Source organism: Strigops habroptila, chromosome 6, assembly GCF_004027225.2.
Source record: "Strigops habroptila isolate Jane chromosome 6, bStrHab1.2.pri, whole genome shotgun sequence".
Lineage (NCBI taxonomy): Eukaryota > Metazoa > Chordata > Aves > Psittaciformes > Psittacidae > Strigops > Strigops habroptila.
The window spans coordinates 66750531-66776361 of record NC_044282.2 but is presented as its reverse complement, the minus strand read 5'-3'; positions in this window follow the sequence as shown (position 1 = coordinate 66776361).

Sequence of the window (25831 nt, the reverse complement as noted above, 5' to 3'; positions counted from 1 at the left end):
TAAACTCTGGCAGCTTGCTGTCAGATGAGATGCTAAAAGCCAGGAAGGAAGAAACTGAGAGGCACACTGGGTAAACGGCTGCTATCTCACCTTTGGCACCCCAATCTGATGGAAGAGTGAAATAATGGTGAAACAAATTTGGCATGCACTGCTGTGGTCTCCACGAAATGACTTGTGCCACCTTGAATTGAATCAGGCAGGACATTGAATTGCAGCCGGGCAGGTATATTTCTCTTATTTGTGGAGGGTTCTAGCTGTTTCAGAGCTCATTTTCCTGGCCAGCCTGTGGAATGAGGACTACATTAATTGTGCCTTTGCTTCACTTACCCTTTCCAGATTGCTCCCTTCTGCCCTGACAGAGAACATGTCCATGGCTAAGGGCTTCCAGGCAGATAATTCAACATCTCTCAGGGATGGGGAGTAATTCCCAGAGGACCTTAACACCTGCTCAGTTTAGCAAGGGTGCATTAACCCCTGATAAATGCTGAAGAGAGTAATTCAAGTTAGACAGGTTAGAGCAGTGTCTGTATATACACTGCATAAAGTTGCTCAGGAAATACCACTGCTTTTCTGTGGCAGAGTCTGAAACTTTGGGGTAGGGGAGAGTGGCAGATAATTTTGAAGGGAAGGTAAATTCAGAAAAAACCTCAGTTTGGAATCTTACTATCACTTTGTTCAATAACATATTTAAAGGTAGGCTTCTAGTATTTTAAAATAGAAATCGATAATATCAGTGTTGGTAGTGTAGCATGCCATAAAATCCAAGCAAGCAAGTAAAAAAGAGAATTACTGATATTAGCAGAATTAAACAATTTTGCTTTTTGAAAATGTGGCATTGAAGCTTTTATTGTGAAAGTGAAATTTTGGCACCAAAAAAAATCTGCTAATATTTCTTACTCCTCTTTGAAACTGACTGATGCCTTTAATTTGTAGGGTGTATGTGCTTAAAGTGCTCAGGTTGGTAGTATCCATCTGGTGCATACAACTCTCAGTGGTCAGGGCATTATAATACTGTGCCTCACTGGAGATTTTCCTGGAAGGGGATATAGGAGTAGCTCCAGCACAGCTCTGACACCAGTGAGACTGTGGCAAAGGAACAGATGTTACTGTAGGTGAATAATAATCTGCTGTTGTGGGGGGTGTGTGGGGGGTGAGCATACTACAAATGAACACTGAGCTCATTTAGGTGCGTGCCTGTTTATACTGCGCCTTCAGTTGTGCCATCTCTTCTAGGAGCCTTTGTTGTTTCTCTTGTGGTGGAGCCCAGAACCAAGCTCCGGGCCTCCTGTAAGTCATTAAAACCTGCAAGAGACTTGGGAGGAAAAGAGCTTGTCTATTTATGTTATAGAGTCATAGAGTCATAGAATCATAGAATAGTTAGGGTTGGAAAGGACCTTAATATCATCTAGTTCCAACCCCCCTGCCATGGACAGGGACACCTCACACTAAACCATGTCACCCAAGATTTCATCCAGCCTGGCTTTATACACTGACAGGGATGGAGCATTCACAACCTCCCTGGGCAACCCATTCCAGTGCCTCAGCACCCTCACAGTAAAGAACTTCTTCCTTATACCTAACCTCATCTTCCCCTGTTTAAGTTTTAACCCATTACCCCTTGTCCTATCACTACAGTCCCTAATGAAGAGTCCCTCCCCAGCATCCTTGTAGGCCCTTATGGCTATCTGATGTGTGGAGGGGACCAGGTTTCTCAATGGGCTTTCTGTGAGGTGGGAGTCTGTAGCTTGGTGAGCCCCTGACCCATTTACTCTCCAGAAACTCTGTGGAAATGTCAAAGATTTAAACTAGTATGGCTCAGACTGTATGCACTTTTCTGTATCACTCGCTTTTTACTCAGGGCCCCACATTTGGGTGCAGGAGCTGCTGGGACATCCATTCCTGGGGGACAGTGGGGTGAAGCAACTATTTGTCACCCAGGACAGATTAATACAGGAATTCGTGTTATTCCTTGGGCAAGTACCCAGGAACATACGGAGGGTAAAGCAATGCTAGTATTTGTTTTACAGTGGGCTATGGATTAAGAGACTCCAAAAAGTTGCCTAGAATAATGTGGGGAACATTCAGTGTAAAGAGCTTATTTTCTCTCTCTTGTGATGGTTACTGGCTACTGTTCTTTTTCTCCCATGAGTAAGTAGAAAAGCACCAGGCTCATTACCTGCACGGGCTGCTGCCTAACCCAGGAAAAGCACTGTCCCAGCTGGGCCAAAAACATCTTCTAGGAATAAAGACATTTCATTGTTTTTTCCTGCAAGTTCTGCTGCACCAGTATCTCCACTGTCTGTATTTGATGACTGTTGAAAGTGTTTTCATTTTATTTGGATGATCTACGTACCTTATATTGACAGCTGGTCACTGCAGCGTTACTGCAGAGCTACTGTGCGTTAGGACAGGCCTTAATCGATAGGTGTATGTTTTTCAAGCAACAAGAGAATAGCTTAGATCCACAGAAGTAGAGTTTTAAAAACTCCTATGAATCAGCTCAGTTCTAACTAGTTTAATTTAGAAAAAAGCCTCTTCAGCAAATGAAATTTTATGGCACCTTTCCCGGCTGGTCTCACTTGCCATCCAGATTCTGAATGGCAGCGCAGGTCAGAAGTAGACCTGAACTTCTCAATAAGAAAGTGGCTGGTATTCAGCTGCTGCAGTGACGGGCAATTTAGGAGGAAATGATAGAACAGATTAGAAATCTGGAGCTCGGTTTTGGTTTGAAACTGTATGTCAAGTGCCTTTCAAACTGTATTTTAAAGTGAAGCAAAAGATGGGATCAAAAGGAAATCACTGTCAGCAACCATTAGACCTAAAATTAAACCTGCTGCTTTATTTTTACAGGCATGTACTAGCGTGTTAGACTGTTGCTGTGCACTGTACCAACAAGCAGGCTGAACACCAAAATGCTGTAATACTGTTTCTACTTCTTTGGCCACTTTGCCACTGATGTTCTCAAGACCTTAAATCCATAGTCCCATCTTGCCATTCCTGCAGCATAAACTCCAGGTATTCAGCACTGCAGAACTTAATATATGCATACAACTGCCTCTTCTCAATAAGCAGTGGTCGTTTAAAGAGGATTCAGAGCATGGCCAAAAATAGATGGAGGATGAACCTTGAAAAGTCCAGCTTATTGCCAGGCTCTTTTCTTTTTGAACTGACAGCTCTGAAGGGAAGAAGAAACTGGTGTAGACAGTGAAAGCCTATAGCAGTGGCTCTGTTCAAAGTGTGTGACAGATCGAAGAAGTCAGCAGCTAAGTGACAGCAGAGCTCCCCAGGAGAAAGGAGATCTTTCCCAGGCTGAAGCAACTGGTTCCATCTCTCCTGCACTTGCCAGGAGACATTATGAGGCTTGTCAGTCCAGATTGCTCCCATTTAGGTGAACACTTGCTTTGGATGGGGCATTGCCTTTCCCGAGTGGAAATGCACCCATGAAATGCTTTCAGACCTATAGATCTTCCCCAAAGGACCCTCCAAGCACTCTTAATCTGTCTGCCCTGGTTTCCCTTCCAGCAATGAACGTATTCAGATCTCCAGAATGAATCTCATAAATATAGAACTGGGTTAAGGCCTAAATACTCTCTGTTGATTTAACAAGCCTCTTGTTATTGTTTTAGCCTAATCATGCTGTTTTGATGGGTTTACCTTGCAAAGGGCCCTACGTTGTGTTTCCATTGTGGCCAGCTAAGCACGCTTTGCTTTCCACTGATGTTGTCCTATATTTAGTGTTTTGACTTTACGTGACCCTGACACTGTGTAGGGGGAGGAGGAGGAAAAATGTATTGCTGATGGCTAATCCTGTGCATTGCTCAGAGACTGCATCCGCTCTAGTAACCTTTTTTCATGGTAATATTTTTTGTTAGCAATAAAAGGATTAATTCTAGAAATCAAGCTCTTTGATTATGATAAGCATAATAAATATCTTAGACAAATTGCTATCCTTTTAAGAATATTAGTAAACGAAGACCTTTGCTCTCCTTGGCTAGGCTTGAGTCTGCTGGTACACGCATTCATACCATCTGCACTGTGTGCTAATACAACTCCTTGTTGTCTGGTCTTCCTGGGAATGCATTATATAGATTGCAGCTGGTTCAGAATGCAGCTGCCAGGGTCACGACTCACACTAAGATTAATCATTACGCCTGGGTTAGCTTCATTACTTCGACTACCCATTACATTTAGCAGAGATTATGAGATGTTGCTTTTAACTTACAAGGCTTGGACTAACACCTACTCACCTCAGCAACATGCTTTTATGGTATGTTTCTCTTGGTAAGTCTCCTAAGAGCAGCAGAGAGTCTCTCTAGATGCTGTGCATTCAGCTTGAAGAGAAAACCTTCCAGAGTTATGTGTATGAAGTGTGTGGGATTCTCACGACTCTGGCTTCACTCTTCTAATGTGGACTGATTTCTTCCCAGTGCATACTGTCAATGCAGAGCTGCTTGCCAGAGAAAACTGTGTGATGAAGAGGAGGATGAAAACATCGTCACCACCCCATTCATAATTAACCTCGCAATTTACCTAGTTCTCTGGATTTACTGCCAGGTATTTTGGGTGATAGCCATCCCAAGAAATGCGGTTTCCTAGGAAGGAGAGAGAGCTAGTGCGAGTACCTCCATTGCACATGAAACTAAGATCATGAAACAATATGACATTTCCCAACTGTAGTCTACAACATAAATTCAGCTAACGGAAATGAACAGGAGTCTGACTCTACTGCATTCCCCGAAGCTGAGCCTCTGAGGTCCTCTCAAGCATAAAGGGGAAAAACGCCAAATGTATAGAAGACATTTGAAGGACAATTGACTAAATGTGCCTGTGGTATTCCACATCAGAGCTAGGAACAGGAAACTTGAGGTTACCTTTTTTATGTACATATGGTTTAGGTTCCTGCCCCTAGGGTTGTGGCAAAAGCTATTGTTGCTAAAATAAACCTGATTGCTCATGTGTAGGGTAGACAGTAAAAAATAATAAATTATTTTACATGCTGTAATTATGATGTACAGGCTTCTACCTCACCAAACTACTCAGTGCTGAATACAGCAAGAAAAAAATACCACTGTATCAGAGACCCAGAGTGTCTGACAGCTACTGAGTGAATAAACACCCTGTTTAAGGGGAGAAACAAATTTTCACAAGTTTCATTTGGCAGAGTATGGACAGATAGGGCTTGTTTCTCTAGTGAAAAGAGTTCTGCTTTGTAATGGGCATCCCAGCCAGAGGTTACTTGCTTGCCAGTTTCTGGGAGGTCAAGCTTCCTAAAAAGTGTTTTGTAGCAATGGGTTGGCTTTATCTCAGATAGAAATTAAGCACTTCGCTGAGGTGCTTAAGCCAGGAATCTGCTTGCTTTTGGCAACCTTGTCTGTCAGTGATGAGAGACCCTCCCTCCTGAGGGCAGCTGTGCCAGCAGGTGTGTTCGGCCATGCTCTGCAGGTGTCTGTTCCTCATCACCAACTTGGAGGTTTAGGAAAGAAGCACCTAAAGTTGCCTGCTAAGGCTTAGTCAGAGGAATCCAGCTTGCAATATAAATATAGTTTAGACCTATGAAAATCATGTACAGCAAGACCAGACCTGAGTTGGGTTCTAACAATTAAGCACTTGAAAACTTCCAGGTCTAATCTGCTGGTCTGAAGGCAGTTGGTGCAGAGAGCACAGAACAGGTAGAAGAGCAGCTCTTTGCCCCTGTAAGCGGGCACACCATGTACTCTATGGAAAAAGAGGAAATCTCTGGAGAGGCATCTTTGAGAGGTCCCTGTGCTAAAGCCAAGAAGGGCCTTTCCGCTTGCCAGGGGGGCTCTGAGGGCTCACCTGTGGGGCTCCTTCCTCAGGAGGGTGGAGCTGCAGGAGCCAGTCAGGCATTAGAGTAAGCTACAAAACCTGAGTCAGAACTGACTACCAAGTGTCTGATCAGGATCTTTGCACCCTACCTCAAGGTCAACTCAAATCTTAAGTGCAGGAGAGAAAAGGGCACCTTCAGGAGGTGAGTGTGTAATGGAGTTCTTTTCCTTAGTGATTTCTCAGATGTTTGTTGTCAATCAGGGGATGGCCCTTAAGAGAAAAGGGTCAAAAATGGTGCTACCAGCCTCTTGAAGATGGGTGTTGACCCTGGTTTTTTCAATTCAAGGTGTGGTAATTTGGGGGTAGACTCAGTAATGCAGGGGTCCTTTCTGCATCCTTTCTGCATCCTTTCTTATTATCTTAAATTTTTTTGTGTGGCTTTTTTCTTTAAGGTCTCAAAATGATTTTGTTGTGCATGACTAACACTCAGTCATATGGTTTTTGGTCAGAATTGTGTAGTAAGTGGCTCCAGTAAGAACTACAGGGCTCTTTGATGTAACAGTTTCAGAAATGCTAAAGATTCTCTCATGCAATGCATCTGATTTTTTTCAAAATCAGTACTCCCTTTGTTTTCAGTCCTTCCAATGTTTCCTGTGTCTGGGTGTATGGTAATTCCTAAGTCTCGCTGTATTGACCACTGTATTTCATGCAGTGATGTGAATCTTTTGCTTTCAAAGCATAACTGACCTTCTTTCAAGAGCTGCATATATGGGTACTGAAAACACAGCTCCTGTTAAAGTCACAGGTGACAGTCTTGTTTTCCAGTGTCTCACTTTGGCTCTAGCCTCCTGAAGCCTGGGTTTCTCTCTCCATGTTTAGTGGAAGACACTTTAGTTGAACCTCTCCTTCCTGGAGAAAAGGTAGTGTGCAGGGTTCATACCAGTTGTTTTAGAAGCTAATAGATATGTGTGTATGTATAGGAGGCTTAAAGGTGGGATTGCGTGCAGTTCTTAATCTCCACCAGAATATGCATTAAGCGTCTAGTTTAAGCACAGAGGTGAGGAGCAATGATCAGTAACTTACCCTGGTGCCTAAGGGATGTGTGGCAGGAGGCTGGGCTGCAACTCTGCTGTCTGTCAGCAGATTTCCATGGGATGAATCTTATTCCACTCCAGGTTCCTCTGAGGTCTGCCTGTATACCTAAAATTTATGGGAGGTGGATGATTCTGGGGTGAATTACAAGGTCTCTGCACCTGAAAAATATGTTGGTGATAACTCAGGCTCATTTGGTATGTTTGAACCTCCTTGTTGCCTTTTTATAGCAGAGGAAAATCCTTTCCTCTCTGACTGCATGTTAGTTCTGCATATTATTTACCATCTTGCTGTTGTGCAGTCATAAATTAATAAAGCAATGGCTTTGCATGAAGCCAAGAAGCTGTGTACTTTGGCTTCTTTTAATGTGATCATTTTGGAGTTGGAAGAAAGGTTGATGCTTATTAGATGATGTTTCTTTAAATCCCTTAAGATTCAGATTTTCAGCTCAATCCTCACCAGACCTCTTTGTAGGTCACTTATGTGCGATACCCTGGTTGCACCCATGACTTGGAGATGTCTGTATTCAAGTGACCTAAATTGCATTGCGGGAGGGAGGGAGAGGAGGAGGGGAGGACAGGGGGATAGTGGGAACCAGTCTGTCTGAAAATTCTGCAAAATGCAATTCTCCTTCCTGGAGAAATTAATTCAGAATCAGACTGGTTTAAGAAATTTCTGAAATATAAAGGAATAGATCAATTTAGGCAGGAAATTCTTTTCTTGTAGCAGTTAAGATTGTGGACAGGAGTAAAAATGCAATTTAGGGGTATGGTTGCAAAATATGGAGGCAAAAGAGGCTTTGCAGTGAGATGTCTGGCACTGTACGATCCAGTAAATGAACTTAAATTGGCTGCATGGATATAAAGTTTATATGAGAGTGAAGGAATCTTCTGGAAGTGATGGTCCCATTAGCAAAGTGATATGCCTTTATTAACGTTATGCAGCTGCAATAATCTTAATGGAGCAATCTAGTGTTCTTCCCAAAGGAAGACCTTATCTCATTTATTAATTGTCTTTCTAGTAGTTATGAGTTCATCTGATCTTGGATAAGTGAAAATTTTGATGCTGCAGACAGGGAGTGGGTTTAATATAGGATGTTGGTTCTCAGCAAGGGTTTGTCCTGATTGACTTGTATCTTGCTCTGTATTTCCATCTGGCTTGACTGCTGGCTGTGTAAATACTCAGTTTGCATTGTTGCCTGAATTAGTCACCTGTTACTAGTGTGCAAAGCAAGTGTTGTCTTCTTTCAGAGCCTGACAAGTGCCATTTAAATGTACCACTGTCAGGATACGTGAGAGAGATGAGGCTGCTGTGCACATCTCTGATGCTTTTTCTGGCTAGAAAGTGAGGTAATGATTAACAGGGAAAGTGAAGTGGGTACAGTTGTACAAAGCTCTGTCTTTGAACCCTGAGAAGGTGCTAATACTAACTGCAGTAATCAGATGTGTTTGTCTGACCTGTACAATCTTGCTATGCTTATTCTTTTTGCTTTAGCGGAAAAGAGTGTAGTGGGAATAGGATTTCTCATTTCCCTCATGACACCTGGCTAGAAAACAAAACAATGCCTGCCACCCCTGATTATGTGGGAAACACAGGCTGTTCCTTATGTTGCATAGTGATTTTTAAGCTTGTAGGGAAAAGCCTCGGATGCTTCGTTGGTGCAAGGTGGTACTTAGTAAAACCACAGCGGATTTTTTCCAGTGTGGAGATATCCTTATGGGGACAGGCTGTGTTGCCTGGGTAGTGGTTTTGAGGAAGAATCATCCTATGCCTGTGCAAGTCATCTGTGGCCAAGACATGCTGGAGAGGTGAATGGAGGATGTTCACATCTTGTGAGTTGATAGAAGAGCAGTCTCTCCTTGGTATGATTTCTCCCTTTGCCGTAGTGAAGGGAGGTACCTTAGGTATGAAGTGTCTTGAGAGGCATACGACTGCAGGCTCTGAATCCCTCCCTGTCAGTTAGGGATGTATTTTAGCTTTGAATCTTGATTTCCTCCCCCTGTCTCTCTAGTCTCACCCTCCTCCAGCTGGGGATTTGGATACCCATAGCAGAGGGCAGAATACCACCCAGTTAATTCTCTGGAGTATAGCTACTGCACAGCCTCCTGATGGGGAGCTGAATGTATGGCTTATGCCCTAAAGCAAAGTGTATTATGCTTAGAGAACAGAGTGCAATTTTTTTCTTTTTTCTTTGCTGCTGGAATAAATTATCATGTCAGAGTGCTGTGGTTTGGACTTATCCCTAGATGGGCATCACCAGTAATGTGCATTTAGCAAATAATATTATTAATTTGAAAAGATGCCTCTTGCAAATTTTATGGGTTTGCAACAGATGGAAAATTACATTTGAGGACTTCTAATATATTATTTTTTCAAGATTAACCCCAGTGATGTTTGCCTCTCTGCATCCTTCAGCATGGTTTTTGTAGGTCACGCAATGCTGCCATTTAGCCGTATGGGCCTGTTAAATTTTCTATCAGAGTCTAATATGCAGCACACGTGGGGTGAAAAAATCCAAGAGAAACATAAAATGTCTTAGTCCCTGGTATTCGTCTATGTCTTTGTCAGCAAAGAATGCTGACTTTATTTGCTAACAAAGTCTTTACATTTATGTGTGTGCCTAACTATATCTGTAGGTCCAGGTACTGTATTCAATGTAAATGTAAGGTCTCAAGTTTTATTTATGAATTTGTGTGTCCAGTTGTTAACTTCCTCAAGAAATTTCTGCCAGGCCAAAATGTGACCAAGATTCGAGAGGGATAGACCCAAACTTAGAGGACCTGTAGGACATGAGTAAAAGCATCTTTTCTCTGTGTGGTTAGGCTGCAGTGCTAGTGCTGTGTAGCTAAAGAACAAGCGAAGTGATGAGGCTAAGCTTGAGGGGCTGTTCCAGAGTGAAGGCTGGCTACTGTTTACAGCTGTGTAATGCTGCTTATGCTGTAGGACTTGTTAGTTGTGGAGGAAAATATTTGTGGGTTCAGGACTTTATTCTTTTGCCCAATTGAAGAAAGAAAAAAATCAGTAATCTGTGAAATAATAGTTTATTTCTTTCCTTAGACACACACAGGATGTTAAAGTTTCTCTAAGTATATTTATGGTGTTCCTCAGTGCTATGAGGGCAGAGTATAGAATCAAGAGTGTATAAGGAAAAAAAATCTCAAATGTCTTTAACTGTTAGCAGACATGACAAGAAGGAAGTTTGTGCCGTTGATCCCCATCCAGATGGTTGTTGTGAGTGGAATTTGTAAAGAAGTTGGCTTAGGTCCAGGTTGCAGCAGAATTAAGCACCTATACCTGCTCATACAACTGCTTGTTAAAGAAGCAATGCTGTTGGCATGAGTAGTTGGGCAGAATTTTTTTTTGCTGACACTGCATGCAAAACAGTTCCTTTCCCCTTTTTCTTTTCCCCTGCCAGAACTGAGTACCCTGTGACAGAAGGGGTGATGTAGCTTACTTCACTTGGCAGCAAAATTGCATGAATCTCCTGAGCTTCCAAACTTTGTTTTATTTTCTTTATTTTAAGGACCTTGCCTTTATCTGGATTTTGAAGTATTTGCAATGGCAAATGGGAGCAACTCTTGCAAAAGAGTTAAAGGGAAGAAGAAGTAGTAGAAAATTTTAAACTCTTGTATTTCTGCAAAGTAGCCTTTTGTGGAACTTATACTGCCAGTCTCTAAAGAAAAAGCAGTTAAGTTGCTTAAGAGGTTTCAGATTGGCTGACTGATCAATATCAAGTATTAGTAATGCTATATTAGCAAAGACCTGTGCTATACACTCAGGCCTTATTACCATGATGTCCATTTATTGATACTAACACTTGATCATATACAACAAATTATTTTGAAGTTATTTTTGATGAATGTTTCTCATATGTGTTATATGGCCTGATCTTGCAAACCTTTACTCGTGAGGGTAGTCAGTTGTCTTCAAAGATTTGCAAGAATGGCCCATATGCAATACAACCTCGATTATCCAAATGTCAGGGGAGACATTGCATAAGTTCATATAATCGACATTTTGAATAATGAGGAAATTTTCAGTGCAATTAATAGATGTCAGGGGACACGACCATCTTTCAGATGACAGGGAGTTTCCAGAAAATTTAGATTTTGATAGCTGAGTTCTTAATGCATGTGCTACTGACAGACTGCAGTTCAGAACATCTGAAACGTGCTTATATGTTCCCTAATAGCCCTTCATGCAGAATTAGCCAGAGTTCTATTTACCGTGGTGTTGGTGTTGAGGGTCAAATTGTCACAAGTGTTTAGCTTAACATTGCAGTTACTCTGCTAATAACAGTTAAATTCCAGGAACACGGTGTTAAATCAATGTTAAAATTGTCTGAAGCAAAATATTACTTGGAAATACATCAGCATCAACTTTGGAATATTGTTTTCAGAAAAAATAATCCCGTCAAGACATGGAAGTAAATGAAGTTTAAGGGAGGAAACTCCTGGAGGTAATGAAAGAAGAGAGAAATCCAGACTCTTTTGAATGAATGTGGAAATACCTGGGGGAGCATCGGTTTGTGTCAGAATGACTCTCTTTAAACTTGGAGTTGGTCAGTCAAAGGGAATCCAAAGCCCAAATTCCTGTTTTCTGACTCCTGTTCATCTCTGCACAGCCAACAGAAGGTGCTGCGGTGGGAGGCACTAATTTCCTGCCTCCCCAGATGGCTGCACATGAGCACCCAGGGATGCATATGGCTCTGCTGGCGCCCTGGGCAGAGAGTACCGATGGTGTCTCTGATTGCCTGTCCTCGGGTCTGCACCTCCGCTGTGTAATCAGAGTTTATCTTTAACAGCTCTAACAAGCGATGCAGTCTTGCTTCTCAAAAGCTGATAAGCAGCAGAAGCTGAATGATGATGATCACAGCTGATAGTGTGCTGGGGGTGTTTGGGATTCTGTCCTGAATCAAAATACTAATGTTTGTAGGAAGCCAAAACCGATGCATCAATTTATTTCGGCACAGAGATGAGCAGTCGCTTGTTTCCTAGGAAACATGGGGCTGTGCATATGCAGCTCCGAATGTGTGCCCTAATGTTTTCCTTCATGTTGATAGAGTAGAAAGTTTGTCTGATGAGATCCATTATGCTTAAAGCAGAAGGGAAAATAAATTTGGAAAGTTGCACTATTTAAAAAGAAGATAGCAGCAATACTGCCAGAGTCATAAGGAAAAGGCAGAAATAATTCAGGAAAATAAAGGAAGTATCCTTTCCGTCTATCTAATCTAGGAATCTGGAGATTTTTATAGTTGCAGAGCCATCTGCTAAGTTTCATTTATTGTGCAACTTTACTACCTCACCATCATCTGCTCATTAATCTGCCTTTTTTAGGTCTACTTCTGAAATTCTGAACCTCTGAGCATCTGTCAAATAGCTGCCACTGGTTTTGAAACAGTAGTGTGGTGTAGTCTAAAGGTTTTTATAGTAAGTCATTTTGGTTGATGTCAATATTACTCAGTAAAAGCTTAGCCATTTGTAAGATGTTCACCTCAAGCTTGTCAGAAAACCACTTCCACCACACCCTAACTCTTTGTATTTCTTCCTAGAGAGTAAATAAAACATGATTTGTGGTGATGTGTGATTTGTGGTGATGCGTACTTTGTCTCAAAATGTGGCTGGGACTGCATGGCAGCATTTGGTCCTCTTCTGATTTGAGTAGCGTGCTTGGGTGGTGATTGCCAAAAAGGACTGAAGATTATGAGCATAGATCGCTGACCCCAGCAGGAGTCTTGCCATTGACTCAAATGGCTGAGACTTGGACCAAGGTCAAGGACTTTTGGATGTTGGATTTGGCTTTAATACAGTGTTTCAGACCTGGCTGTTCTGTTCTGACCTCCAAAGACATTGCTGAGATGAGCACAGGAGAAAAAAGGCATTAATATCCACTTTCTCAATCAGTGTATAGAATTCCTCAGATCCAGTACCACATCCTTCAGAGGTGGTCAAATGTCTCATTCTTCATGTTCATTGTGAACAGCAACAAAAAAAGGAGAACTAATCTAGCTGAAATGCAGAGGCCTGGCAGCTGTGTCTGGGTGCGTCTCAGACTAATCCATACCTTTCCTTTTTGTGCATTATTCTAACAGCAGGTGATCTGATGTGTTACCTGGAAATGCACTTTGAATTCACAGTTCCTGCTTCCTGGCCCCACTGGAGGTGAGGTAATCCATGAAGCCCCAGGAGCTGAATGACCAGTGGCTGCCTCTGTGAGTAAATGCTGCTGGAAATAGGTATTAGCAGGTCTGAGGGACTTGAGTCCTCTCCTGCCAGATGGCTGCCAGGATGTCACTGCCCTGTGTGAAGCTTATGGATGCCTTCGTCGTTCCTGCCCTGAGGTTCCCTGATGTGGTTTTTTTAGGCATTGATTTCATTTTGCCTGCGTTAGGTAAATCTCAGTAGCAGTGGATGGTTCAGCTCAAGAACTGTTTTCTTTGGGGACTAATCGTTCTGCCTTGATCTACACTCCTAAATTTAGAGGTTAATCTCTGCAGGCTTCTTCTGGGGAAGGCTGAAGCTTGTGCTCTGAAGCCTCCTGTGAAAGGACTAACCCTAGGCATTTTGAATCACACTCTGAGTCTTTCTCTCTTGATTATGTATGGGACTAAAGAGACTGTATTTCTAATTTAGGCAGTTACAGATGAGGTACCACAAGATGGATGAGCTGATCTAATAGCCTGCTGATACTTCCTGACCATGTGTTCCTGCTGTTTCTCTTGCTTCAGCTTGGGTGCTTGTGTTAAAATGGAAGGAAACTACCCCAGCAAAACAAACGGAGCCAAGGCAACCTGAGTCCTTTGGCTGGGATGAAGGTGGGGACCAGAAATGGTGGCAGAAAGAGGGTTAACCCGTAGGGTGAGAGCATTGAGTTGTGACCGTGGTCCTTGCTATCCTTCTATCCTTTAACTGAGGGTCAAAATTGTCCTGAGGGTCAAAATTGTCCTGTTACTGCTGTGACTTTCCTCAGTCCTTTGAACAGCAGCGACTCTAACGTAGTACTGCACTCCTGACTCCACAGAGGCCTCTAACTATGCTGACTTGATGAGGGGCCAAGAGGATTAGCCAGCAATGCTCCTGAGATAGGAATGAGGATGCGTCCCTCTTGCAGGAATGCACTTGAGTTATTGAGGATAATAGCCAAAAATGTGTAATTACCCTTTCCTAGGAGTGAGAAATGAAGTGATGGCCTCAGCCTTGAAGTCTGAAATAAGGATTCTGTGTTGGGCCAGAAAGCGAAAGTCTGAATTCTGCAATTAACATTTCAGGCTTTATTTGAATTTGATGATTTTTAGAGGTTGTCTCCTTGTGTGACCAAACTAGTGCATGTGCGTATGGCTCGGCAGGGAATGGATCATGCGAGGGATTACTTGGGGGCTGTGCAGTTGGATTTTGACAAATCCATCCAGTCTCATGCTGTGGAATGTGTGGACAAGGTTCAAGTTTGCACTGATGGAAATGGAAACCTCTTGCTATACTGAGTTCAATTTGTTTTCACATGTGGTGTGTTGTCTATCTGGTATGTCTGTTTTATTTATAGCTATATAAATACATTTAAAAAAACCCCAGCTAGTTGGCGGTTTTCGCATCAATATTGTGTTTTCAACAGAAAATGGCTTATTAGTCAGCAGAGGCTGCTGGCAAAGTTTTATCGTTTGGATCTAAAAATATTTGGTTTTAATGAAACATTGGGAAATGAAGATTTGGAATGGTGGGTGTGTGTTTTTTTTTCTGCCTGTAAAATCATGAAGAACTTGATGCATCTGTTAACAAATTGGGTTTTGTTAAAAACATTTTGAGTGAAAGTATATCACAGCTGGCTCAGACATTATGTACGCATTATGTATGTGTTATGTTTTGTCTGCTGAGACCACTGAAAAGAACTTCTTTGTGTCTAGTAGGGAAAACTAGATTTGCAAAGGCTGGGATCTGTTGTTGTGTTTTTGGGTTTCTGTTGTTTAGGGATTAAATAAAACCCACCCTGGTAAATTTGCCAATATTTTCATTAGGTCTGGCAGCTTTTCTTTGAAACCCTGAATTCCAAACGGTGTTCCCTGTTTGCTTAGAGAAAGCAGGGGGCCCACTTCACAGTGTTTGCTCTGAGGTTGGTGCACTGACAGGCAGGCATTTGTCCACATTTTTTTTATTATCAACTAGAATAAGCAGTTTAATAACTAGGATTAAAGCATCAGATCATGACAGAGTAGCATTAGCTGCAGGAACCAAGTTGGAAAGGATTCCAGATGCGATTAGATGAATACCTGCCCTTTAGGGGAAATAGTTAAGTGGGCCTCCGTTTTTATTGGTAAGGTAAATGTTTCTTGGGCCATTCTAGGCAGGTATCCCAGGTTTGCTTTTTCACACAAATCCCTAGTGGCAAAGTATTCCAGACTTGAGCCAAAATTGTCTCCCTGATGAAAATCAATGATTTTGCCAGAACACACAAGATTCTGCTGTTGCCTTGAATTATTTGCGTTTTTGTTATAAATGCAAAGGTGCATTTACAACATGCTGGTAGAGTAATATTTCCTTAGGGAAATAGGAGAGTGGGGAAAAGTTGTGATCGGACATCTCTGCTGAAGGGGGGAGTTCCCCTCACTCTGAAACAAATAGCAAAACCTTACTGGTTTCAGTGGGATCAAAAATGATCACGAAGTTATACCTTCCCTCATCCAGTGTAAGTAAAGAGATGTTTAAGTATGTTTGTCATCACTGAGTTTGTAGTATATTCACAGATATGTGTTCAGGGGAGGAGAGACTGTATTAAAAAACAGATGCAAGAAAATGATTTTTGGATTTAAAATTTTGTGTCAAGATCAAACGAATGTAAAAACTTTCTTGTTTGACTACAGAAGCTCCTTCTCTGAAGAGCTGGCAAATTCTGTCTTGCTGTTTCAGGATGAATGCTGAGAATGCCTTCTTTTTTCCTCCATTATTAACCACTTTGGGCTGTCTTTGCAAAAGTATGTAGATGCCAAAATAACTGTGTAAATCTGGGCCTGGAGCACTACAATACACTTCCCCCATATACTACATTGCAATACTGTTGCAGTCTGCGTGATGGGAGATGTATTGCACAAAAAGACCTCACAAATCTACCTGTAAACAGCTCTACTGTCTGCCTAGTCACCGTATAAGAAAAATGGAATGGACATAGGGCACCAAGTTAGTATTGGTGAAGAAATAAAATGTCAAGTTAGAGTGTATGATAATCTTAAAACCTCTCTTTCCTGATCAGTCCTGAGCTCTGGGGCTAATAGTGCAAATGTACTTAAACATCTTCTAAGGCAGAACGCAAATGTAAAGCTTTGAGGGAGTAATTGTAAAAGTGACTCTTGTGTCCAGATAAGTTTCAATAACAAATCATCAAAACTGATGACCTGCACCTTTTCATTGTCTTATATATTTGCTCTACCCCACTTAACTTAAAAGTTATGTGTAACTTAGTTTCAGGGATCTAGAGGCTCACACAGAGGACAGAGAATGGTGAAAGTTGTAATAGCTTCAGTCTAACCCTATTTCAGTGAACACCTTTCTCTGCTCACTCTTCTTGCAGCTTGCTGTGTAAAACTGAACTTTTATTTCCTTTTCCCTGTTGTGTAGAGGGGTGTTTCAGACAATATAGAACCAGTTGGTGAAACTCACAGGCTCCACAATATGGTTCTGTATGAAGATGTTCTTCCCTGAGAGAAGGGCATAGTCCTGAAAGAGTGAGAGGAAGAAACCTGCAAAATATTGGGGTTTACAAGTTTCTCTTAATAGGTCTGGCCTGCACTAACGTTCGCCTTTAGTTTTGCATTTATCTATGGCCTGGTCCAAAGCTTACTGAAGTCAGTCTTTGTATGAACCTTGATGGACTTTTGATTAGCGCTTTTAGTGAATTTGTTTTGGCTTCTGTTGTTAGAAACTTGCCTGGCTGATGTGAAATTAAAGCAGGCCACAGAAAGCACTTTATTTCCATCACCTGCAAGGGAAATAACATCGATATTTTTTGAACTTCTCAACCCTCATTTCTGAAATCCTTCGGTACTACACAGCAGAGTGTCTGCCTGTTGTTCCTACCTAAGAATAATGCTCCTCTAGTGCAACACACAGGATCCTTTTTGTGAAGAGAATGGAGGAGCTTTGCCCACTGAAGATCACAAAAAACGGGTGTGGGTCAGGAGAGGGCTGTCTCAGCAGACGGTGGGTGTTCAGTAAAGCACAAAGCGAAGTGTAAGAATATTTCAGCTTGACTGACTTCCAAAACGTCCATGGCCCTTTTGGCAGTGGGTCTTTCCCTGAGAGATCCTCTCTGTGGTTTTGGAAGAATGTACCCCTGGCCACCACAGGTTTTCTGAGAGCATTTCAACAACATGCCAGCTATGTCAAAGCTAGACCAGATTCAGGTGAAAACTGAGGGCTCGCCGCAGGTTGCAAGAAAGTATTTTTACAGGGGAAGACGTAGATGACTTAAGGTTGAAAGAACTGCTGCAGAGCAAAACAATCTCTCGGAGGTGGTTCTGACAGACTTCTCTTTGGACCTCAGACAGTGGTTTCTGTTGAAAGTGAAGAGCAGCCTCATTTGAAGGCCCAGTCATGAAATGAGCTTTGGAATAAGTGGTGCAAGGTACAGATAATTCTTCTTAGTTTGCTTTTTTTTTTTACCTACTTTACTCTTCACTGAAATATTTCATTCTTTTCCTGACTGCCCTTAGGCCTTGCATAAGACCAAGTGGCTCTGATAAAAAGTGAGATCATGACAGTAATGAAGTAATCCTCCTTTTCCTGCCTTTCTCTCTGTTTCTAGTGCTTCCAAAACAAATATTTAGGTTAAAAAGGCAAACAAAAAAACCCCATCCCAGGCCTATAGGTGAAGTAGTCTTTCATATTTTTATTACTGCTTTAGTAACAGTTTTCCCCACACCTGTGGCTTTAATGAGGCTTGAAAAAAATATAGGAAAACATCACTATGCTTCTCAGTCTGAATAAAAGCATTTTTGGTTTTCTGGGTTGGTCTGGAGCCTGTTGCAATTGATGAACCCTTCCAGGGGGCTTTGGATCAGACCCAAAGTTCCATAATTTTGGGGGGTTCAGGGAAGGGGAATGAAAATGCATGTGGGTGCTTCGGGGTTGACTTTTAGAGGGGCTTTTGCAAGAGCAAGCTGTGTCGGGCCCTTTCAGCAGAGGGTGTGCTCTTGCTCCCCACTTTAATTCATGGTAGGAACAGCTGTGAAGGAAACAGCAGGGAAAATCCAAGTGCAGGAGTGGTTTTGACCTCTTCCACAGCTTCAGAGCCCTCTCCCTTTGCCCCCTGTGACATGTGGGCTTCCTGGGGTGATGGATGGCTCAGAGGAAAAGCGGCTTTAGCATGGCTGATGTGATACTTTTATCTGGGGAGCTGCTTGAAAGCGAGAGAAATCAAACTGATGGTGATTTTAAAAGAGAAACTAAAACCTCCAAACATGAAAATTTCAACTTTTTAATTAATGGAAGTTTTCACCTCTACTGTTATTTTTGACCGTACCTTGTTTGGGTGCTTCGAAAAGATGAACAAACATCCTTTTTCTTGTATATATCCTGAATTTACATTATATAAGCAGCTGCTTATGATAATTGATCAAGATAAATCAGTCAACCTGTGGTAATTTAAAAACAGAAGTAAAAAGGCATTCCTTTTTTAATGGCTTTGTCCTTAAAGCCTTAGGTATGATGTTTTTCCCCCCTCTCGGAGATCGATACGGATGCTTTTGTCTCAAAACAGAGACCCGAGTACCAAATTGTTGAACAGATTTCTCCTTTGAAAATGCCACTGTCACTTGCAAATGCCATGTGTACAATGCAGCTGTCTGACTTCTCAGCATTACAAAGAAACAAGACCACGTGAAGCCTATAAACAAGCTTGTAACTCGATGTGTAAAATTTCAATGTTTATTTCAAATGTTTTGAGACTCTCCTTTGCTGTAGTGTGTTTGCTTGCAGAAAACTCCCACCCTTCAAGTGATCATATTGAATTTGGTAGCTTTTGTCATCACTTCTGTTCACACACTCTTCCACAAGTCTGAATAATGCAGTATGTTTTTATTGTCAACTTGTTCCTGCTTTTTAGTCTTTAATCTATTTTTTTTTCTTGCTACCGCTACCACACAGTTATATTTTGTCGTTTTAACTCTTTCTAGTCTTTCCTACCAAGTCTGTCTTTTTTTTAACCATCCCCTGCTCAGATATGGGCTTCTGAGTTTCCTGTCCTGAACTGCCACTGAGACGCATGGTTTTAACACATTCTTGTTATAGAATCATCAAAACAATCCTCACAGCTAATTCAGCAAAGGAGAGGAAGTGACCGGCTGCTGTTGGTGTTGATGAATATGATGACTATATCAGTTTGTCATCTGGCATTACCATTTGTCCTCTTCTTCAGCTGGTGTTCATTTGAGTTTATGATCTTACGGGAGTATCAGTATGTGATGCTTTTATTCAAGTTTGGCCAAAAGTGATCTTTCAGTAGAATGATAAATCCTTTTTGTTTCAGCTCTGTGTATATTGCAGTACCAGCTTGTGATACTGTGATGAAAATTCTGTAGTCCAAACAGATTTGGTTCAGATCAGTGGTTGCATACCAAATCTCCAAGGCATATTTATGAACAGATGACACTCTTACCAGAACCAGATTGGCACATGAGAAGGCCTTTTGCTCCTGGAAGTGCTGTTTTATAGAGTGAGATGTAGATGTGTTTAACGCTCATATCCTCTAGTCAGGAGGACTTAGGATTTCAGGGGATCTAAGCCCTGGTTCTTGCATTTCCCAAAGAATATAGCACAGTACCTGCATCCTCTTTTTAAACTGGAGTTGACCTTCCAGCTTCAGCTGGAGTGGTGTTGAGAGGAATGCCTCTCAACAGAGACAGCTGCTGTGTTGCAAACCGGAGCTGGCTGCCCTTTTCAGTAATCTTGGCAATTTAACCCAGTGCATTCAGAGAGAAAGTGCAAAGGATGGTCCTTAGTGCAGCACAAGAAATGATCAGCATGGATCTTGTTATCATTAATAGATTTATTTTCTTTTTTTTTTTTTTCCTCTCTTGTAGGTCTTAAATGCCTTTGCTGGAAGAAGGAAGTTTGCAAACTGCAACCTTCCTGGCTTTACTTCTTGAATTTTCCAGTTGCTGCTGCTGCCAAGATGGACTAGGACCCTGCTCCAACATGACCAGTGCTAACTCCAGAAAGGTATGTTCGCCATCTTTGTATGTTAAACACATCCTTAGCCTGGTAATGGCCCTGTGGATGCAGTGGAGAAGCAAAGAATGGTTACTGCTGTGCAAGATGATGAGATGCTGCAGGGGATCTTTGCAGGCTTTACGATAGGCATTGGAACATATGTAAGTACACTGCCAGGCTCTGTGTGACCAAGAGAGTTTGGGAGAGGTTCATGTATGGCAATTCAGAGTGTCATTACATATTTAGCTGCCAAGCTTGGTACCTGTTGGTGTATAAAACCAGGTCCTCTGCTTAATCCATGGAGTCTCAAACTCTGCCTGGGACGCAAGACCTAAAGGATATATAATACGCAGCTTTTCAGTGTGCTTGGCTTGGCCACACCTACCTTTGTAGATTATCTCCAGAAAGCTCTTCAGTCATCAGCAAACCTGTCTGTGTCCTTTTGTTGCTGCCTACAAATGAGGAGGGCTGTAGGTGGACCACTGCTGTTCACCTGGCTTTGTGGCACTAATGGGAACCAGAAAGGGCACTGAGCATGCTGCAGCCATGTATTACTTAATTTTCTTCTTGTATGAGTTGAAAACTGGCCTTTGCTTTGATCAGAATTCCAGGGAGAGAACAAAATAAACAATGTTGGGTTTACGTGGGGCTTTCTTTTTAAGTCTATGTAAGTGCATTAAACATTAATTGCTCATAAAAGTGTTTTCCTTCACAGTGGGAAACAATTTTTTTATTAATAGTTTCTCTGCTTTCAAACAGAGTTAAAAAAAAAAAAAAAACGACTTGGAGAAAACCAGAGATGTGGTATCACTGAGATCTGTAATGTGCAAGCAGGGTGCGTTGCTGATAGCTGTTTTCGCTACAGTTCTTACAGAATCATAGAGTTGTTTTGGTTGGAAAAGACCTTTAAGATCAGTGAGTCCAACCATTAACCCAGCACTGCCAAGTCCACCACTAAACCGTGTTGCTGGCCCAGGTACAGCCCTAGGAGAAGTGGGGTGAGGGGGCTGAGACTGCAAGAGGTGTTTTCTTGCTGCCATCAAAGGGTCACTGCTTTTGTCAGGGCATGTCCAGTCTTGTGAAGGTGGAAAAAAAGATAATTCAACTGTTCCTTCATGAAATTAAGGAAAAGCAGCAGGCTGCTGGGCTGTGCAACAGATCTCAAATGGAAAAGTAAGCTAAAGTCAGCTTCCAGAAGAAAGAAAATAACAGGCTTATTGCAGAACCTGCTTAGTTCCTACTTATATTATGCTGAGCAATTCTAGCTCTTCTCTGACCATGTACATATCCATACTTTTGTTCCAAGAGAAATAAAATGTGGAATGGTGACACAAGGTTGAGGGTTTACGTGGTCAAAAGCTTATCATAGGGTGTATTAGAATGTGAATTTATTAGCCTGTCAAGTATTTTGATGCCTAGCTATCGAGAGTATCTCATGTACTGCCAGTTGTCTTTTGTTCTGTAGATGTGAGGAAACCTATAGCAAATATCCATGAGCTCAGACCATTCATGTAGGCAGGTTTGTGGCTTACATCATCTAGTGGTAACTCATATACTTTTATACTGAAATATAAAATAGATTCCTTCTAGCTAGGAGGTGCCGATAGAAATGAAAAAGTTTGAATTCATCAGCTTTCAGTGAAGTTGAGTAATTCCAGTGTAAACAGGTGAAATACCAAACGTGACTTCACTTTTTGTTTATCATTCTAAAAAGTTTACGTGCTTCCAAGAAAGATTTACACGAAGAACATAGATAAGTAAATAAATGGAGTGAGTACATGATTAATGCTTTTAAAATAGTAAATGCTTCCCATTTGTAACATTCTTGAAATAGATTGGCCATGTAGGCCTTGTTTTTCTTCCTGCTTTACAAGGCTGTCTGTGTTTGGTTTATTTACTGTACAAATTTATGTTCAATGCCTCCTTTTCTGTTTAATCCACGGGAGAATTTTGGTCACTGGCAAGATCATTAAACTGTATTAATACCTGTTTAATTATATCTTTATAACAAAATATATATGATAAATTACTGTATGTGTAATTAAAAGGAGTGAATAAGTTGAATAATGACAAAGCAGGGGAATTAAATTACGTGTGTGCGTGAGATCAAACCTAATGTTAAGAAAAGGACCCGTGTAGGCACAGTTACACTCTTTCAGCATACTGCAGGCCACAACTCACACTGCAACAGATCCATCCTGTGAGGATGTATACTTGCTACTGCTTAATATTGTCTGCTTACTGCTGTCCTCATCTGTTGCTGCTTGGTTTGTGCTATGTCCAGCACAGTGGAAGAAAATGTTATTTCTGCTTGTCGGTGTTTCTGCAGGTTATAATCCTGACAGAGATGCTATGGCTGTAAGGAGTGGGGCCTGGGAAAAGTTGCTTTCTGAGGAATAAGGAGTCTGTAGAAGCGAAATAGCTGTTCTTGGTTCACTTGCTAGTGACCACACCATAAAAATCTTCATGCTTTGTGCAAAGCAGTGATTTCGGCACTGTGACTGAATCCTGATTCTGCGGAGGACTAAAGCCCCACTTGTGTGTTAAGCAAGTGCTTCAGTGCTTTCCCTGCATGTAGGCCCACAGATGGGAGAATAGCCGGTCCAGTTTGAAGAAGCAACAGGAGCTCATCTGTGGCTGTTCCAAGCAAGGCAGTGGAAATTGGGAAACTCTGTGTTTACCAAATTGGAAGTGGTTAAATGCAGGTAAATGGACTGGCTGAAGAACATTTTAAATATAGTAGATTAATCAGTTGATTAATAGGTAAGTTTGAAGGAAGAGATCCTTTCTAGCAAAATTCAGTGGCATCAATACAGTTGTTGCTGTTTCGGGTTAGATGGGGCTCTTACAATGATGCAGTAGTCAGCTTTAGTACCAGTTCAAATGCTGCCTCTGAATGACTTTGTTACGGAGATTATTGTGTTACAGATTGTCATTTATATGGTGAAATTAGGTGGGTTTGATTCTATGACTCAATTGCAGTAAGTTGGCAGAGGGAAAAGAAAGTGTCTTAAGATAGTGATGGGCATGATTCAGAGCTCTGAAACTGTCACCTAAACAGGGATTCAATCTGGTACAAAAAGAGGCTTCTACTCCAGTCATCCTGTTGACCGCTCTTGCCCAAAATCCTTCAGCATTCAAATGCAAAACCTTAGAACTAAACCCTCCCAGATATGACTGGTGTTATTTCACTCTCTCATATGTTCTCCCCAACTCCCACAGAGTTCATGGTGTTCAGTTTGAGTCTTGGATCCATCTTCCTATGGAGAGGTGCAAGCCGTGAAGTCCAGATTAAGGGACTTGAAATGTCTTTTAGAGCTGTGCTGTATTTGGCAATTTGTGTTCCTTTGGGATTGACAGAATTGTTTTTTGGCAGTTAAGTTTTCACTCCCTGAGTTTTGCTCTGAGATTCAGGTTCAAATAAATCTGAAATGTGGAGCAGAATTCAGTCCAAGTGAGTGAGTTTCCCATGGTTTCTGTCTGAAACAATAAATCCTTCCTTGGAGAGAGAAGGGCAAACCTCCACCTTGGTTCATCCAGAAGATTTACAGATGCTTTTATGAACCTGGGTTTAATTTGGAGTTTGTAAGAAAGCCCTTTCCTATTTCTTCAACTCCTGTTTCAACTCTAGGGTATAACCCTGGCTGTGTCAGAGTTAACAGGAGTTTTTCCACTCCCACTTGCAGCAAAGGCAGGATTTCCCACCCTGAAGTTCTGCCTGTTTCTGTTTATTGCCCTTACAGGCCAAATACTGAGTTAGTGAGTATGCTTAGTGAAACACCTATTGATTTCAAAGCTGAATTTCAAAACCTCAGGATTTCATGCTATTCCCCTTAAGTCTATTAAAATTAGAAGTGTAGTAGCTATCAAATGTACTAATGACCCAGTAGATGACAAAATTCAGTGGAGGAAGTGTAGCTCACGGAGGGCAGATACATTCCTGGATCTTTTTCCTGCATTTTTAACGAAGACTCTTTGGCTGCCTTGAAAAATTCACATGCCCACTTCCCCAGCCTCGTTGTACCATCTGTACACACAGCACATAGTGTACCTCCTGATTTTAAAAAGAAGGATTGTTCTGTCTCCAACCTGCAGCCTGTGGTACCAAGTAAACCGGAGCAAAAACCGTCTGGCTAATCGATCCTTATTTAATAAACAGTGTTATCAATGCCTTTGAGACAGCTGTATAGTGTATGACATGGGGACATCGGGACATTTGCTGGCTTGCATTAATTGGCATGGCAACGTTGTTTTTTGGCCTGGCACACCAGATCGAAAATTGAATTTACAAAATCAAACTGTAGTTATCTACATTCCTTGATGTCCTCCCAGGTGAGCTACTGGGCTTCATGCTAATAACTTCTAAAGCAAGCAAACTTTAGCTAATTATGTGCTAGTTTATTCTCCCTTGCTAAATTTTGGCAGGTTGCTTCTGTAAATTATGAAAAATAAATGTGAAATATGCAGATGTCTTTTGTTTGAAGCAGATGTTTGGGCCGCCTTGCCAGAATCTAATCAGCTGTTTCCCCAGAGTTTTTTTTCTCCCCCCCTCTCACCCCCAATAATGTCCAAGAGCTTTATGAAAACACAAAGGGTTGGGGGTGTGCAGAACAATAGGATGTTGCTTTATTTTCCAGCTACCAGACTTCAAGGTAACTCAAGGTAGATTTTTAGGCTCTTGGCTTCTTTGGTTAAAGCCACAGCAGATGCTGGCAGAGGGCCCATAAGGCACAATATTGTCTGAGGACAGGCAGAATGTGAACACAGCCTTGCCTGTAGTGGGGGAGGTGGTGGCAAGTTGGGAGGGAGCCAATGAAAGCTGACTTTGAAGTCCTGATGGAACCGTGTGGCCAAGCCCCAAAGCTCATGTGCTTCCCCCACAGGGAGCCTCACAGATGGGGGAGCTACACATCTCCAGGAGCATAGTGCAGCTGTGTTAAAGGCAAGGCGGGTGGCAAGATCTGGTTCCTTCGCTGTTGCCCCAAATCACTCCCCACCATGCCCTGTTGCCTACAGCATGGCATGGAAGGGAGCTGAGTTAGCCCGCGTTGTACCCTGCGCTTCCTGGCTGGGCTAGATGGAGCCTTGCAGGGGAGTTACAGTACTGTGTTGCCATCTCATCCAGCACTACCCTGCAGCACAGGGTCTGAATCTGCCCTTAGGGGTACTGACTGTTTGCTGTAGCCTCCTGGTTATAAAAGCTTCTGAAAATGAAGCCCTCTCCAGAACAGTCTGATCGATGCTGTACCTCTTACTTTGCTCCTGGCCTGCTGTGTAGCGTGACTTCCCATCCACAGCTGTACTGACGTAGCAGCTGTGCCTCCCTTGCTATGGCACTCTGTCCTCCCTAGCAGCATTTCTGTCTCAACAGCAGCAGTTACTACAGTTAGAAACCAACATGAAGTGCAGAAAAGGGTCCAGATGAAGATCCCTTGAACCTTGAGGACCATCCTCCCTGCCATTACAGCTCCAGCAGGCTCATCAGAAGTTCAGTAATAAGAATAGTAATTATTTTTTTAGTACAGTACTTAGCACCTGCTTTGCGCTTTCCATTTAAGACTTTCACAGCACTTGATTGTGCATGGATTTAAACTTCCAGCACTCCTACAGGGTAAGTGTCATTATCCCCACTTTGTTTACAGGGAAACAGACACAGAAACAGCCTAAGTGTTTTGGTTTTTTTCCCTTCCCTCCCCCCCCCCCTTTTTTTTTTCTCAAAAGGAGAAAAGATGAGTTTTATGTTTAAAAGACTTTACTGG